At 40.6% G+C, this 18,937-nt stretch overlaps 1 pseudogene; it reads right to left on the minus strand.

Moving 5' to 3' along the window:
• Nucleotides 1-12,394: 12,394 nt before the first annotated feature.
• Nucleotides 12,395-13,136, minus strand: LOC113266443 (40S ribosomal protein S6-like; annotated as a pseudogene).
• Between the last annotated feature and the right edge of the window lie 5,801 nt (nucleotides 13,137-18,937).

Consider the following 18,937-nt stretch of genomic DNA (forward strand, 5'->3'; position numbering starts at 1 on the left):
TATATATTTCTTATCCAAGCTTTAATCTGATTTTATTTTTTTGTATCAAAGTTTGGCATTCGTATGCTCCGGTTCAGCACTTTCCTTTTTTCGTTTAACCTTATATACATCTTGATAAGGTTTTTTTTTTTTTTTTTTTTTTTTTGTGCTACGAAGACTTGCTTTCTTGTTTGAACTGTTCCTCTCTGTGGTTGAAACTTGAGATCCACAGTCTAGTAAATACTGACCCCACTTTCCCTGTCCTTCGACAAAGAAAAAACTTGATTTGCCCTTCAAATTTGAATTCATAGTTCAGCCAGACCCCAGTCGGGTCTCAGGCAGCCAGAGATCTGCCTTCCTTGTTTCCTGCATGAGACCTATTCATGGACTCAAGTCCATATGTCATTTAATCATTTTGGATTATGTGACAAGCTTTTTTTTTTTTTTTTGATATAAATTAAATCGATTCCCTCTAGGACAGGGCCAAGCATTGGTACTTCTTGGAAATGAGCCAGCCTGTGAGTGGGGATGTAGACAGCGTTGATCTCGACCTTTGGGCAAGACTCCCCTGGGGTGTTCCTAGGCAGCATTTCCTGCAGCGGCTGCAGGAGGGGATCTGGACATTTATTTAGAATTGTTTCGTCTGGATTTCAGTACAGAGGGAGAATGTTTTGATGGGCCTCCAGCGACTCTGAAAGGCAGTCACTGGGGGGCCCAGGGAGATAACTAGCTGCCTAGGAATCTCAATGTTCAAAAGGCCCAAGAAGAAAACCCTGGCCTGGACCCAGTGGCGTGACTCTGTGATGGGCACTTCATCCTGTGGAAGCAAAGGAAGAGGGTGTGTTTTGAAATTAAGCATTTAGTGATTATTACTTTCGAGGTCTTAAAACATTTAACTTTCAACGTATCAGGCTTCAGTGTGTGACATTTGATGTTAGCCAAAATGGCTAAAATTTTTTTTAAAGACCTAAAAGATAAAACACATGCTAACCTTTGAAATTGTAAACAAATAATTAGAAAGACAGATCACTGTTGGTTAAAAGAAACTGTTATCTGGGGTGGACACACAAAAGGTCCTCTGCTCATTTGGGAGGGACATTCTCAGGTCAGGAAAATTCAACATTGCTTTTCTCTCCTTAGTCCCAGGGAGGTTAGTAAGAAGTTGCAGCAGACAAAAGAAACAGCTGCATCATGCATCTTTTAAATGGGAAAACCTGTGCCCTTCATCATGGGTAAAACCGTGAGGACATACTTTAGAGAAACCGAGCTCATCCATCCTTCCATAGAAATGCAGTCTAATCAGCGCTCTGAGAAAAGCAGAGGGAAGGATTAGAAATACTACTCTGTGTTTATTTTCGTCTGGGACCTATGGAAATGTAGGTTTATGACTTGACTTGAGCCCTCACAGTTCAAATAGACGGTGTCTATCATAGCACCTCCTTTCAGGGCCGGGCCTCTTGCATTTCATAAAGTAAGTAGTGGGCTGTGGGCCCACAGGAGCCGAAGACCGTTACCTTTTTTGGAACCCCTGTCACCAAGCCCTCAGAGGAGTTCCTGACTGCACAGCGGCCCGATGTGCCATTGCCCCTGCCATCTCCATGTACCTTCCAACCTCGCTGTCCCTGACCCCCAAAGCAAAGTCACTGTCAGGTCTCTGATAACCATATTTAGTTAGGGTTTGCTGGGAAGAGAGATAGCCGTTAGTTTAGGTCTTTGTTTACTTTTTACTTTTAATTTTATTTTTTTCACCCTCCCCGCCATCCCTTTTTAATTTTTTTAGATTTTTATTTTAAAGATTTTATTTATGTATTTGACAGAGAGAGACAGCGAGCGAGAGAACACAAGCAGGGGAGAGTTGAAAAGGGAGAAGCAGGTTCCCTTCTGAGCAGGGAGCCTGACTCGGGGCTCGATCCCAGGATGCTGGGATCATGACCTGAGCCAAAGGCAGATGCTTAACGACTGAGCCACCCAGGTGCCCCTAGATTTTTTTTTTAAAGATTATTTATTTGAGAGAGAAACAGATAGAGATAGTGAGAGAGAGCATGAGTGAGGAGGAGAGGGAGAAACAGTCTCCCCGCTGAGCTGGGAGCTTGACGTGGGGCTCCATACCAGGACCCCAGGATCATGACCTGAGCTGAAGGCAGACACTTAACAGACTGAGCCACCCAGGTGCCCCATTTTTTTAGATTTTTAAAACGATTTATTTATTTATTTATTTTAGAGAAGGAGGAGGAGGGGCAGAGGGAGGGGGAGAGAAAGAAACTCGAGCAGATTCCCTGGTGAGTGTGGAGCCTGATGCAGGGCTTGATCTCATGACCCTGAGATCACGACTTGAGCCAAAACCAAGAGTCAGGTGCTTAATGGACTGAGTCACCCAGGCGCCCTTCTCCCTTTTTTATTTTTAATATACATACTAATATAATTTATTTCAAACTTGAAAACAATATTTCTTTTTCTGCAATTTGATCTCAGATCTTTCATTTGTAGTGTGGTTTTTTTTTGTGTGTGTGTGAGGAATATAGGTATTCTTTTTTTCTAGGTATCCTTTTTTAAAAAACAACCTTATTGAGATATATACCATATAGTTCACCCAGTTAAAGTTTATAATTCGGCGGTTTTTGATATATTCACAAAGTTGTGCGATCATCACCAAAATGTAATTCTGGAACACATTCACCGCTCCAAAAAACTTCCATGTCGATCAGCAGTTACTCCCCTTCCCCCACTCCCCCAGCGCTTGACAAACACTAACCTACCTTCTGTCTCTGTAGATTTGTCCGTTCTGGCCATCTTATATAAAAGAAATCAATCAACATGTGGTCTTTTGTGACTGGCTCCTTTCACTTGGCGTAACACTTTCCAGGCCCATCCATATTGTAGGACGTACCAGTACTTCTAACATTTAAAACATTTATTTTGAAGGTCGTTCAGATTAATTTTCAGTTGAAGTTACTCTACTATCTGGTGTTTGCTGGGTAGGAATTCTCCTATGTCTTAGGCTGCGGGTTAGCTTTTTCCAATCTCTTTTTCCATGGAAGTCACATGCATGCTCTAGAATTGTTTCATAGCTTTCTCTGCTCAGGCCCTATAGAGTTTGCCAGTTCTGAACCAGTTTTAGGTTACTTTTTGCTTGGTGTTTCTTTATGGCAAAGAGAGTACATGATTTGGCTTCTATTCTCAGAAAGGCTTGGAGTTTTGGTTACTTGAGAATGATCTATCTATACTTTCTAATTAGAGAGTATTTAGTTAGCTAGAAGAAGTAGAACATGGCACTTAAGAAAGTGTTTTAGAGTCAGACTGCCTGAATTCAAGTTCTGACTATAAATTTGCAGCTATGTGATTTCATTACATTTATTTAGCTTCTTTTAACCTGGTTCCTAATTGTAAGGTGGGGATGATAATAACTTTTACTTCTTAGCTCATAGATGTGAAACATGGTTAGCTATGATTTCTAGCTTCAGGTCAGGACAAAGGAAAATTTCTTTGTATCAAGTATTCTGGCCCAAGGAGACCCTAAGGTCCTGCAGGGAGACCTACTGAATGAGTTGGTCAAGAGAAATATCTGTAAAAGTTGGAGGAATGCCCTCTAGTTTTCAGCATCAGGCAAATGTCAGGGGTGAAAAGTAGGAACACTGAAGACATGAATGTGTCCCCAGCTGTACCCCTGCTATTCCTTACCATCTTTCCCTGGCCCCTCCATCAGCAAGAAGCACATGCATCAGTGGTGGTGGCAACCAAGCTATTCATCTTCATAATGTCCAGAGCAGTCTGCTTAAGGGCAGAGAAAAGTCTTATTTCCAGACTTTCTAAAAAGTGCTAAATGAATACTATAATTAAGTATAACTTAAGATGATTATCGAATTGAAAAATATGAGGCATAAATGAAGTTAATAATTCTCATTATTTGAGGCTTAAAGTTTTTACTTAATTGAGTTTTAGCTCATTAATGCAAACCTTACGGTGACTTCATTATCTAAATCTAAATCTAAAACTAGCTTCATTTTCTCCCCTTCTATTTTACTTTTCTCCTGTGTTCCTACCTCCATTTCTTTTTTTTTCTTTAAGATTTAATTTATTTATTTGAGAGTGAGAGAGAGAACACGCACTAGTGGGGTGAGGGGCAGAGGGAGAAGCAGGCTCCCCGCTGAGCAGGACTCAATCCCAGGACTCCGGGATCATGACCTAAGCCAAAGGCAGACACTGAACTGACTGAGCCACCCAGGTGCCCCACCTACCTCCGTTTCAATGCAATTCCCCTACGTATCTGTGTGCTGTATTTGTCAATATAGAGGAAGGTTCAGCCAGTTCGAAGAAGAGGAAGAAGAAGGACAAGGACAAGGAGAAGGGGAAGAACTTCTCCCCCCCCAGTGGCTTTACATAAGCATGAGCATACGTTTCACATGCTGCTATGAGACTGCACTAACCTAGTTGTGCTTTGTCTTAGTCGTCTGCCACCTGGTCTACACCCTGAGTTTTCCTTGAATTCCAGTTTACCATGGACAACCCATCAAACCTCCCCCTAAGGTTAAAACCCAAATATGGAAAACCTCACTCCTACTCAACTTGCCAAAGAAGCCAGATTTCCACCAGGGGCCTGTCCTTTTGTAGTGTAATCTGCGAAATATCAAAGCATTTTCATGCAATACTGTGAGCAAAAGACTCCTGAACTATCATGCAGCTTTGCTCCAATACTCCTCACCACCCCATGGTGTGAAGAAAGCAAAAGTCTGACAAATGAAGCCCCAACTTTCAAGGCTTTGAAAAGGCCTGTTGAAATAATTTTCTGTCCTATTTTAATGCTTCATAACCCTGATTATAATCATAAATAACGCTTACTTCATGTCTAATGGGGCTAACATCATGTATGATAGCATTTTATCTGAGGAAGCATAAAAATAGAGTGAGAAATCATTACCAAGAATGCAAAGCAAATTTGAAAAATCAGCAAAGTTTAAAATGAAACGTTCCTAGTTGATTTCACATGCTACTTGCCTAATGATACTGTAACATATGATTCTAACTAAATCTAGAGCTGCCCGACGAACGGTGGGGAGAGGTACTTTTTCAATTCCTTGTGTAGTACTGCAAGCCTCGAGGTGACTCCCCTGCGTACACCTGGGCACATCTGCAGCTCAGGCAATTCTTGCTTCCCAGTACGTAATGGGCCCCTCCTCTTTTTGTCTGCCCAGTATCCATTCCTCTCTTTTTTTTGGTAACCAGACTGTTCTTTGGGGACCCCAATCTCCTGTGTGCAGTTTTGGTGAGACTACCTTGTCATCTCCTGGTTACGTGATGGTCACATGACCTAAGCCTGGCCAATCAGCTGTTCTTTCTTGGAAATCTGAATCTTCAGTGGGGTCTGTATGACAAAGATGGCGGTTATTAATTCCTTCCATCAGAGGTGCCCTGAGGAGACTATCCTTAGAGCGTCCAGTCCTACTCTTTCAGCTTTTCCAGATTTTTCCATTAAATTCCCTTATCCCCTTGTTAATTTTGTCAATTCACTTCTGTCGCTTGCAATAAAAACCCCAATTGACACACAGTTGCCCTGTCCTGAGGCTTCTGGGGTGGCAGTGTGTGTGCACACCCTCCAAACCCTCCTTCAGAAGGAAAGGTCGTGTTTATAGTTTTTTAGTGCAGAACTTCTGAAGGGAAAGCCCTGACTTGGAAAAACAGTGACAGTGTTCAAAAGATAGTTACTTCTCTGACAACTTGACATTTATCCTCAAGTGAGGAGCATCCCTCACTGAGCACCTACCTGTATTTCCGATTTCGATTGTCACGCATTGTTTTTCCTTAGAAGGTGGCACAGTGTACTGGGAAGACAATCTCTACTCTGGAATCAAACTGCCCGTATACAAATCCTGGCTTTGTGTCTTAGCTAAACCTCAGTTTCCTTGCTTGTTCGAAGAGAATTATAACATCGACTTCCTGGGAGAGCTGAAAAAATTAAATAAGGTGATTCACATAAAGTGCTTAATACAGTGCCTGGTATATAGCAGATCCCCACCAACGTTGACTATAGAGACAATAAACTGAAATATACTTCTTTAGATTTCCTTTTATTTGATCTGTATGGCATCTCTCTTGGGGTAATAGGATCAAACAAACATGATATTACTTAGTCGCAAAGACACAGTGTGACCTACCATCAGTTCAACATGTGTTTATGGTTATTTAGCAAGTAGTGATTTTAAGAGCCTTGACTCAGGGACTTTGAGTCTTGGGATAAAGTTCTCTATATTTAATTATTATCATTACATTTTCTCCCTCTTTTTCTCTCTTTGTCTTTTTTACATTATCTCTTTGTCTGTTTCACTTCTTTATTGTTAAATTTTGTAGGTAAACAGCAACTCTAGTTCGAGGAATAGTTACGGAGAGCCAGGCTCTGAACATAAAGATGAATTAGAATGCTTTCTATCCTCAAGGCTTAGCACTCCCCTTCATTTTCTTTTCCATTGCTTTCACTGACATTCAGTCACTTGGGAACTTTTACCCAAATGGTTGAAAGGACTTCCTAACCCATCTTTCACCTCTTATCCCTGCTTTCCTCCCACCCTTTAAATCTCCCTGCTAGATTAATCTTCCTAAAATTCAGCCCTGATTACATATATCAGCAAAAGCCCTTAATGCTGTTCATTACCTACCAAATAAAGTCACCAGTCTTCTTTCCAGTGTGTGCGGGTCCCCACAATATGGTGTCGCATTTCCATCTTGGTCTCCTCCCTCTGTTTCCCCATTGCCCTGACCATCATCTGTTCCTCCCCAGCATGTTCCACATTTCCCTATCCAGCTTTTGATTCATTTCCAATCCCCTTTCAACGTGGATCAAAACCCTGCCCATTCTTTAAGGCTAAGAATTAATTGCACTCATTTAAGTTTGTCCTGGATTCCAAAGCACAACAAGGCTCTCCCTCCTCTCAGTCCCTGTAGCATATTGTAACTTCAGCTTTAAAGAACTCTGTCTTGTGTTTCATAGATACTGAGGAATATGGTAAGACAGGTAAGACATGATTGTAAAAAAGGAGTCTCTAAAAGGTACTTTTGAGAAAGGAGGGGGAATTTAGCTTTGTCTGGAAATTTTAAAGGAAAGGATTCATCTTCCAGAGAAATTTTATATGAAGTCTCGTCTGCCTGGAAGTCAGTCAGTGAACTGATGACTGTCAAAAAGCCTGGGTAATTAAAATTTTAGTAAAATTCTTGAGATAGTTTTAATTCCTTGAGGTAGCACATGCCTTTAAATAGGAAGGGAGAACACTAGCACAGACTCTCATGAGGATTAAAGACTAGCATGGGGGCACCTGGGTGGCTCAGTTGGTTAAGTGTCTGCCTTCAGCTCAGGTCATTATCTCAGGGGCCTGGGATTAAGCCTCGCATCAGGCTCCCTGCTGAGCTGGGAATCTGCTTCTTCCTCTCCCTCCGCCCTTCACCCCACTCATGTGCTCTCTCTCTCTGTGTCAAATAAATAAATAAATAAATAAAATCTTAAAAAAAAAAAAAAAGACTAGCATGGAACTGTATTCCCTTGGCCAAAGTAGATAGCAGCCAGAAGACACTCCTAGAGGTTGGGTTGTTTTGAAGTTTTCTGTACCTTCTTGGGACTAGGTAGATTATTTTTCTTTCTTCCATCATGATTTGGATCCTGGGATTCTTGTCCAGTTCATTTCCTGGTTCTTTGCAGAAACCTTTTGTACAAGAGTCACTATCAAGAAACTTTGAGAAAGGAGAGATACTGTATTGTGGGCACTTATTACGTGTGTGTTTAACTTCCACATTAAGCCATAGGCAGGTATTATTTTCTCCATTTTTATAGGTGTCAGAATATTAGAGAAGTTTATGAACATGTCCAGGATTACTCAATAAGTGTTGAAATAGTATTAAACTGAGATCACATTTTTCTGGTTCCATTCACATCTTTCTACCACCCCTTCCTTGTCATCTGTTCACCTTTTTTACTTTCTCTCCTATTCGACCCTAGAACTGTCCTGTTGCTCCAGCTCCCCACCAGTCTTTCCCACTGCCATATCAATCTAAAGCCTGTTCTTCACCTTCTCCCAGAATCAAAGGGGACTTTCCCTGTGACCCACTTCTTCAGGGCTAGGTTATAAGTGATCTCAGAGAAGATTCAGAGCTGAACTATCAGTGATTTATCCATGACTCAAAGACTGTAAAACTATTCCCTTATGATTTTGGACTTATTTATTTCTCCACTTAAGCCTATCAATTTTGCTTTCTGTATTTTGAAGTTTACGTTAATAAGCACATACAAATTTAAGATTGTTACATCTTTCTAATGAACTGACTCTCATCATTATGAAATATTTCTCTTTATCTCTGGTAACATTTCTTGTCTTGAAGTCTACTTTGTCTGATTTTATAGCCACACCACTCTCTTATGGTTAGAATTTGCATAATAATATATTTTTTCCATCCTTTTACTTTCAAAGTCTTTGGGTCCTTTTATTTTTTGTTTGTTTGTTTATTTATTTATTTATTGAAAGAGAGAGAGAGAGTGTGAGCAGGTTTGAGGCAGAAGGAGAGAGAGAATCTTTAGCAGCTTCCACATCCAGCAGGGAGCCTGAGGCGGGTCTCAATCTCAGGACCCTGAGATCATGACCTGAGCTGAAATCAAGAGTCAGACGTTTAACCAACTAAGCCACCCAGCTGCCCCTTGGGTCCTTATATTTAAACTATGTCTTCCGTAAATAGCATATAGTTGAATCATTAAGTCATTCAAAAAGAAAAAAATCAAGTCTGCTAGTCTCTATCTTTTAATTGGAATGTTTAGTTCATTAACATTTAATGTAATTATTGATATACCTGGATTTATGTTTCCTATGTTGCTATTTGTTTTCTGTTTGTTTTTATAAAGAACTGCATTTGAATAAGAAATGCATAGATACAAAGCTTCTAACCTTATTTGGTAATATTTTAGACGATCTTAGCTGATCAAGTAAAGGGGTCTTTCTGATATCTCTCAAGTGTTGCCAGGTAAGCCATCTGAATTTTTTCCTATGCTCTAATTACTTATACTTTGGCCACTTTCAGTTTTTACTTCCATAAATGATATCTCAGAGACCATCTTCACCTATGCTCTGTTTAGGGCTGATGTAATAGAATTGAGTTCCAGAAGGAGAATCATTGAGTCAGAGTATTAAATATTTGTACAGTTAATGATATGCATTACTGTGTGGTTTTCCATATGGGTGGTACCATGCAACCAGCAAAGCATGAGAATACCAATTTTTCCACACCTGCACCAGGATCGAATGTTATTATTTATGTAAAAATTATTTTATTTCCAAATTCAATTATACCATAACTTCTGGGATTATATTTAATATATCTTAATATTTTGATGTTCTGTAAGAACCTCTGGAACAGTAGAGAAAAATACAAAACATCCTATTTCTTATGCAGAGAATTTTAAAGACTGTTTTTATGCAGGCAGAGTAAAAAAAATTTGTGGAGAAGATCCAGGGAGACTAAAGAATTCCCTTGTTGATTCCCAAGGAACTCAATTGTCACTTAATAGATCACTGTACACTCTCTTCTTCAAAACCTCATACAAAATCTACATTCTATTTCATTCTAAGACATTGTCTCAAAAGGAATTTGCAAGATGCAAATTTGATGCACCTAAGGGACAGCTATGTGCTTAGAATAGTGTTTGCCCCCCCCATCAGAGGAAAATGAAAATCTTTGCTAATTAGGTACCTTTGTAATAAGGAAACATAATGATTTCTATTATGCAATCAAGTATGAGCATTTCTTTCATTATAAACTGCAGTTCTTCTTTGGTTATATGAAAGCAAGAATAATGTTATTTTCCGATCAATAGTTGTGGAGCTGAGTTAATAGATGTGAAATGTTAATATGGTATAAAATAGCAAATTAGGCTGCTTGAGTTTAGGAATGTCTTTCTAATCAGACCACATGGCTTTGGCCAGGCATGTATCAGCAGAGTTTTCTGGATTGTAGAGAACTTCTTGGCTGAAACAGGCCTCTTGAAAAATCACAATGGGACTTTGAATAAATGCTTTCATCTCTTAGGCCTGTCTCATAAAGTTGGTGTGGTTCTGAAATGTGTTTTCTCAAGGGGTGTAATGCATATTTGCTTTTTGCTGGGCAGGCTGAGACAATAATGATTGCAATCAATAAGAAACTCTTTCATCAGTAGAGTTTTATGACAGCAGCTTTAAGGGTCTCCCGACATGAGATGTACTCAGTTAAGTTTTATTGGTAATTTACCAGATATACTTCATGAAATCTACTCGGAAAAGTTCAGAAGTCATTTTCATCTGCAACCACTGAAAGCCTCCAAAGATTATAGGCGATCCAAATCCATTTCCAGTCTGGCCAGCTAGCCCACACATCCAGCTCCCAGCTTCTTTTTATTTTATTTTATTTTATTTTATTTTATTTTATTTTATTTTATTTTTATTTTTAAATTTTTTTTGCCAGCTCCCAACTTCTATACCTCAGCTCTCACAGGGACACTGGCTAACACAGATTTTCAATCCCAGTTTTATTTCTCTCCTTTACCTGTCTTTCCTTTAAAGCCTTTATGTTTACATGTGCACACACACACACACACACACACACACCCTATTTGGCTCTCCCGTAAGCAAGAGATACTCTGTTTTTGATAGTATCCTAAGCTCTAGCCTTCTTCATGAAGCTTTAAAAAAATAGTCATAAAACATTCCTAAACTAGTTTTGAGTTGTAGTGATACTTTAGGTGTTTTATTTCATGTAAGCCCTACAATGATATATTGAGGTGACTTTTACATTCTTCCATAAGTGGAGGAAATTGGGGCTCAGCAAAGTTAAGCATCTTGCCCAAGGTCTTGCAACTATGACTTGGTAGATGAGGAAACTAAAGCCAACTAAACTAACTTGACTTCAAAGCCCATAATCTTGCCAGATACCACTTTGGCTTCCAGGGAGACTTAGGCAACTGAACACTTGCTTTAACCTTGTCTGGCCCAGTGAGTAGGTGAATAATCTGTATTCTACTCACTCAAATGAAAGGTTGAGGGAAGACATGTTTTACAAATGCAAAGACACTATAGAAGTGTAAGTGGATATCACTAATATGTGAGGAGATTATTTTTTATTTGTCTGAAGGTCAAATGAAGACTTCTAGGAACTCCAAGTATCTCCCAACATCCTTGAAGGGCTTCTAGAAATTTCTTTATATTTACTCCTTTGGGTTGATGGGTCAGGCCCATCTTGCTTCTTTTACCTTCCTTGGCCAGGACCAATTTATCCATTAAGTGCAGTAGGCACAGTACCTAAGGCCAATGGTACTTCTAGAGGTCCACAAAAATGTTTTAATTTCTTTTAATCAGAAGAAAAAAATGAATATAATCCAAAAATGTGTACCCTTGGTGTACTCTAGAGCATCTTAATTCACCTTTGAAGCATTTGTTATGCTCTGTTGCTGTGTTTATTTGTGTGATTCCCACATTGGCTTAAGATCTATCTTCCTCTTTTACACCTATGTATTTTCACTGTGTGTCCCTGGCACTTAGCACAGAGTCTGATACTTGTTAGAAGCTCAATAAATACTTGTTGAATGAGTTCATGATTGGGTAAGTGTCTTCATAGCCAACCAAGTCCTGTGTCCAAGGGTCCAGGGCAAGTTCTGGGTACCAATGGAGCCCACACACCCCTCTCATGCCTTCCCAACCCGTGTAATGGGGTTCTGATTCACCGTGCTCTGGTTCACTTGGCTGCCTAGTATGGCACTCCAGATACCTTGGAAATGGGGCTCAGTCTGTCCTCTAGTCAGAGATTGGAGCTCTGCCATGCCAGCCTGGACCAGGCAGCCATATTTGAAGGTTTGCCTAGTTTATTTCTGTGGTAGAGAGTAACATTTTTGGCAAGCATGACTAGCACTCTCCCTGGCTCCTGAGAGTTCAAGTCCTGTCTCAATTCACCCCTTGCAAGCTCTGCTCCAAGACTAGAACCACAGGTGGTTCCTGGGGCTTTTGGCCCTGCTTGATCCCAGGTGTCTCTTTCTCCACCGCGGCTTGTGTGTCTGTGTACACTTCATGCTATTGGCTATCCTAGGATAAAACAGAAGTTACAGAAAACCTCAGCTGAAATGGGAAGAGGTTTTCATACCCAGCTGTTTTTATCCATTAACTCCAAGTGATTTTTCTTCCTGAAAACCTGTGATTCAGGTGAAGCTGAGGAATATGAGAAGCATGATCAATGCATTTTTTTTTATTATGAAGCAATGTATATTCATTATTGAAAATCTAAAATATAAAGATAAAAGAAGGAAAAAAATCATTCAATATATGTTTTTCTTTTTGCTCATCTGTATTTTCAGTTTTCAACACTGAATATGTTTGTTTTTTTTTTTAATGTCTCATCTTATTTATTTGTTACTCTTAAGCCAATCTCATTTTTGACCAGGCTTAGACTTAGAGGTAGAAGCTCTGAGAGGACCGCCTCTGTCTCTTGGCAACCTGTTCCTGGAGTTTTTCTTTGGCTTCCTTCCTTCTCTTGGCCCAAAGTTTAGCATATTCTGCAACCTCTTCCTTATTTTTCTTAGTGTGCTGTTTCTTCAGAGCAATTCACCAATGTTTAAGCTGGGAGACACGTGGAGTAGCAAGATCCGGAACCCTGGGTCCTTTGTTCTACATGTCTTGCTTTCCTTGTTTAGGGGCTTTCTCACACATCCTGGCAGACATCGTCTTTTTTAGAGAGATTGAAAAGTATGTGGATTCTGCCAGCTCTTTTGGATCCCAGGCAACAAGGCATAGTAATCTCAGTGAGTCCAGGAATACCCTCCTTCTTTCCTTTTCTTACAAGGGCCAAGCTGAGAACACTCAGATTGGCATCCGCAATGTAACCGAGAACAGATTTGTGTTTTTTTTTCTCCAGTTCTCCCTGGTCTGTAACAGGAATGCCCCTTACTCAACAGTGGTGGACATCAAGACCCCCTGCTTCATGGGGAAGTCTTGTTTATCATCCCCTCCACTGATTCCAACCACACAGCCCTCCCATTCTTCTTCACCCCCAGCATCAGCAGCCACTTCTGTGGCTATATGATTCTCATAAAAGGTATGAAGTTTGTGGTCATCATCCACTTCAGTGAGTTTCTGGCAGCCAGTAGCTGGGAAAGAGATGTTCAGTTTCATCCTGAAGCAGCTGACCACCTCCAAGGTGCCATGAAAAAGAGAGAATATGTATTATTTTTATAAGAAAAAAGTTATTTTCAATTTTAAAAGAGCTCAGAAAGATATACTCCAAAATCTTAATAGGCTTTTTTTTCTTTTCTGGGTTGTAGGATTATAAGTAAATACAATATTTTTCTTTGGACTTCTCTTTTCTTCCTATCTTTGTGCAATGAGAAGTATGCTACTTTTGTAATTGGGAAAAAACAATTTCGCAACAAATGTTATTAAAATTAATTGCACCACTCAGAAAGTGTTTATATTTTGGTGTATATTGTTCAAGCCTTTTTTCTTAAGCCTTGATAAAGTTTTTATTTTATTATTGTTTTCGATTGAGTTTTTATTTTTTTATTTTTTATTTTTAAAGATTTTATTTATTTATTTGACAGAGAGAGACAGCCAGCAAGAAAGGGAACACAAGCGGGGGGAGTGGGAGAGAAGAAGAAGCAGGCTCCTAGCAGAGAAGCCTGATATGGGGCTCGATCCCAGAACACTGGGATCATGCCCTGAGCTGAAGGCAGACGCTTAACGACTGCGCCACCCAGGCACCCCCTCGATAGAGTTTTTAAAAAATGGTTGCAGTTATGCTGTGTTGTAACCTTATTTTTAAACTCACTCTCATAACTTTTTTTTTTTTTTAAAGATTTATTTATTTATTTTAGAGAGAGAGAGAGAGAGAGAGCATGAGCAGGAGGGGCAGATGGAGAGGGAAAAAGAGTCTCAAGCAGACTCTATGCTGAGCACAGAGCCCACACAGGGGTCAATTTCACAACCCTGAGATCACAACCTGAGTCGAAACCAAGAGTCAGCTGCTTAACCAACTTTGCTACCCAGGTGCCCCTTAAAGATTTTATTCTTAAGTAATCTCTATGTGAGGCTCGAACTTACATCCCTGAGTTCAAGAGTCACATGCTCTACCAACTGAATCAGTCAGGCACCCCTTACAAAGTCATTTTAAATGACTGCCTGGTACTCCATTGCCCAATAATAACATAATTTATTTATATGATTTGCTGTCATTGGACATTTATGTTGTTTCATATTATCATCGTTATTAATAATACTAATGACTATTTTCTTTTTTTTTTAAGATTTTATTTATTTATTTATTTGCAGAGAGAGAGCACAAGCAGGGCAAGCAGTAGAGGCAGAGGGAGAAGCAGGCTTCCTGCCGAGCAGGGAGCCTGATGCGGGGCTCGATCCCAGGACCCTGGGATCATGACCTGAGCCGAAGGCAGACTCTTAACAGCTGAGCCACCCAGGCACCCTGACTATTTTCTTTAAGACAATTCCTGGAAGCAGAATTGTTTGACTTTTTTTTTTTTTTTTTGCATGCCCGTCATTAAGGTTTTATATTCATACTGAAGTCCCAAAAGATGGGGTTCTGTTCGTATACTCAGAACAGAGGGAACTTGGAGGAAGTGAAGACCTAAGAGGGAATGGGAAGAAAAGAGTATGGTCACGGAGGACCACAGATCTGGGTTAGGTAATAAAGATCATGGAGACTATATGAAGACAAATACACGTAAAGCCAGGGCAAACTAGGGTGGGGCAAAGACTTATGCTCTTGTTGTGGATGTCTGCTCTCCATCATCCAAAATCCAAAATTTATTCTTAACTTTCATTCTTTTACTCAGGCTCTTTGCTTCAGTTCCTGATCCTATGTGCAGTCTCATGGCTGTGTTTTAAATTTCTGTCTCACTTTTGCTTAGGGCTATCATGTAATTTGTTCAGGTTGTACACCGTGCATTCTAGGGGACATTGGTCATTGTAGTTTGTGATTTGTGCAGTGCAAAGCCTGCACAACCCTTTGCAGTGGTCATATGCTTGCCAATCCACCATGTTCTGATCCTGCTCTTTTGTTACTTAGGAGAGCCCTTGATTCTCAACAGATTCTGGATTAGCTTTTCACATAAACCCCAAATACTATCCCCATTCTCGAGAAGGTTAGTTTTATTAGGAATGCAATGGCATGGATTTATATCCTGGATGGAAGTTTGAGCAAAACAATTCCTTCAAACTCAAACTATCTCGGTTTCCTGCAAGTCTCTTTTTCACCTGGCATGGGAACCAGCTCAGAAACATTAAATATAACTGATCTTAAAATACATTAAAGATAGAAAAATACATCCAACTACCTGGTGTGCAATCCAACCATCCCAGATACTAAAACTTTATGTTCCTCCATAATATTTTCCTCTTAGAATAAAAACATCTGAGAGTAATAGTAAAGCAACAGGGACTCACCAAAGAGTGAAATTGTCACCTGCCTGCAGGAGAGGAGACATTTAAAAGCACTCTATTCCTTGTGGCCCTCTCTATTATAAAAGTTTCATGATAAATCCATCCCCGGCTGGTGCCTAGGGTGATTTAAATATATGGCAGCAGAGTCTCCAGTGGTCAATTGAGGGGTCATGAGTTGTGGAACAACCAAAGTGAAACAGAAAATCCCCTTAGTTCAAGCTTTTTGTTCTTTCTTTTTCAAGTGATGGCCACAGTAATTGCAAAGGCAAGGAATAGGTAAAGAGGAAAGAGAGATGGAGAGGCTAAGGGAAAGGATGGAGTCTAGGCTTCGTGCTTACGTACTCCAAATACACATAAGTAGCATGCTAAAAATCATGCGTCACATCCCATGTTGCACATCCGAATGGAATATTTCGAACATCGTTGCAGTGTTGTTCATCAACAAATAAGTACATGTGGCATAAAGAAACCTTTGGATATATTTTGTGAAGTGGATGATAACAGAAGATTCACCTCTAAAATCTGCCTGCCCCCCGCACACCCTCACTCACAATTGTTATGTTTTATGCTTTTAAAATGTCAAAAGCCTTGGGGCGCCTGGGTGGCTCAGTCGTTAAGCGTCTGCCTTTGGCTCAGGGCGTGATCCCGGCGTTCTGGGATCGAGCCCCACATCAGGCTCCTCTGCTAGGAGCCTGCTTCTTCCTCTCCCACTCCCCCTGCTTGTGTTCCCTCTCTCGCTGGCTGTCTCTATCTCTGTCGAATAAATAAACAAAATCTTTAAAAAAAAAATGTCAAAAGCCTTGAGGTTGGGAATCTTCCTTCTCACTATCAGTCCTCCCTTCTTCTGTCTGTGAGTACAATCCCCAATTATAGTCAGCTTCAGAGCACCTTTCCCTTCAAAACACATTTGCAATGATGGAAAATGTATTGCTCATTTGTGAAATTTTATCTGCAAGTAACTTTAAGTGCTCATCTTTGCATTTTTTTGGCGTCCTCAGCAATAGGCATCCTCAAGAAAAATAAAGTGGAAGTCTGAAAGCTTGAATGTTGAATATTTTCTACTAATTTCTAGACCATAAATTCTGTCAAGGTAAAGAGAGTGTCTAATTTGTGAAAAAAAACTATTTCTCTATCAGGTATCCTTGGAATCCGAAGAACCAGAGGTTCAAAGTGAAACATATATAACTTCTCTTAGACTTCATATTCTCAAAAGAAGAAGGAAAGAAATGGTGGGGGGTGGGGGAGGGTCGGGGAGAGGGAGGAAGGAAAGAAGGAAGGGGAATCATCTCCCAAGCACTGGAACGTAGTATGTTCTTAATAACAATCTTTTATATTTATCATATTCTCTGAATGATTTTAAGATCTTTCTTTTTATCATTGCTTTAAAGCAATTTGATTATGACATGCTTTGGAATAGTTTTTGAGTTTCTTTTGCTTGGGGTTTGTTGAGCTCCTTTGATTTGTGGGTAATGAAATTTAGAAATATTTCATCCATCATTTCTTCAAATATTTTTTTTTGCCTCACTCCCTTCTTCAGGGACTCCTCTATCTAATGTCCCATGAATTGTGAGGTTTTCCACTCTGGCTGGTGGGAAGAGGGACTCTTCCTGGCCCTGAATGTGTTCCAGAGATTGTTTCCTTAAATCCTTCCAGGTGCTTCTTTTCCCAGCCTCCGGTGGCTTCCTCACCCACAGGCACTATCAGCACTTAGCTGAAGACTGGAGGGCAACTCCTCTGCAAATCTGTGAAGTGCCCCGTGTAGTTTGTCCTTCCCTGGCCCTCTCTACTGGGTGCTCTAGCTGCCTCGGCCTGACTGTATTCCCAGCTCTCCCCAGCACAGGGCGCTTCCGGTTTACCCCTTCCTACTCCAGGGCCTGGAAACTCTCCAGGTAATAGACTGAGGTAACTGCAGGGCTCACCTTGTATGTTTCCCTTCTTTCAGGGAACACTGTTCTTCGTTGTGCTATGTCCAATGGCTTGAAAACTGTATTTTGCATTTTTGTTTGTTTGTTTGTTTCAGGCAGAGGGTAAATTAGGACCCTGTTACTCTATTGTGGCCAGAGCATAAGTCTCAGTAAATTTAAAAAATTATTTGTTGAATAAATAAATTAATTCTGTGTGATCATAATGGAGACCATCTCTTTATAGTTTCCTTACTATTCCTATCCAGTGATGGAGTTCATTAAAATGTTTTCACTGAAACTTGTTTTATTCATTGAAAAACTGAATCAGGAGAGAACAGTGGCTCCTGAGGACGAATATGTGGTTACTATTTGACCATTTTGTCAGCACGCCGTTCTGTAACAGGTGATCTCTAGCAGTTTTATTTTCCTATCTTTATGTCCCGCTACTAAAGATGGAAAACCCTAGAGCCTGATTGGTCCGGCTTGAACCACATGCTCTTCTCTTGGCTTGGGAGCACAGTGTGTCTTGGTGGACAGTCCTATCCAAGCTGCCTACAGTGACAGGAGGGTAGGGCCCCAAAAGGAAACAGGGATGCTGTGTCCAAACAAAGGAGTTGGACTGCGTAGCCGCAGCAATAAATGTCTCCTGCTTTAGCAAGATATTTATTGGATTTTTTTTAGTACTGAAATCTTATTGGCTTATGAGACATGAACTCACAGGTAAATGACTGTTAATTCTTTTCATTGCACTTGAGAGTATTTCTAGGGATATGATTCTCAAATGATTGCTGTCGCATCCCATTATCAGCAGAACTTGTATAATGCGCCCTGCTACACGCACCTGGCTTCTGTTCTGAACAGCTACAAATGCTCTTCTACCTAACATGATTTAGCACCAGAGTGGCTACAGGACAGGGCAAGCCTGAAGGCCTCTGGTCTGGGAACGAGGCCAGGTTGGGTCAGGCAGAGAGCATGATGTGAGGGTAAAAGGTTAGAAGTGGGCAGGTACAGAAAAGAGAGTTGGAGAGGTGTATGTGGGTGTGTGTGTGTTGGAATACAGAGACCATGATTTTTTTTTTATTTTATTCATTTTTATGTGACAAAGAGACAGGCAGCGAGAGAGGGAACACAGCAGGGGGAGTGGGAGAAGAAGAAGCAGGCTCATAGCGGAGGAGCCCGATGTGGGACTCGATCCCAGTACGCCAGGATCACGCCCTGAGCCGAAGGCAGACGCCTTAACGACTGCGCTACCCAGGCGCCCCTACAGAGACCATGATTAAGATCTAGACCTGGGCTGTCTCTAGTGCCCTGATCGGCAGACTGATAAAGCATCCGTGGGCAGACACTGAGACTCAGCATGCAGGGACAATTGAAACTGAGCTTAAAGGAATAAGTAAAGAACTTATTCTCCAAGTTCTGTAAGATGAGGATCACAACACAGCGTCCAGGCACATGAGGAGACGCAATACAGCACGACAATTGCTTGTGACCTTTGAGGTTGGATCATTTGTTCCCCAGGGGTTGGTAAGTGAAGTATTGATGCTTTGTGGGTTCCTTATAGTTAGCGCCTCCATTTTTTCCAAGTAGCTTCTTGGGTCTTCAGCTTGTTCCTATGGG

The sequence above is a fragment of the Ursus arctos genome, unplaced genomic scaffold (genome assembly GCF_023065955.2).
Source record: "Ursus arctos isolate Adak ecotype North America unplaced genomic scaffold, UrsArc2.0 scaffold_3, whole genome shotgun sequence".
Taxonomy (NCBI): Eukaryota; Metazoa; Chordata; class Mammalia; order Carnivora; family Ursidae; genus Ursus; species Ursus arctos.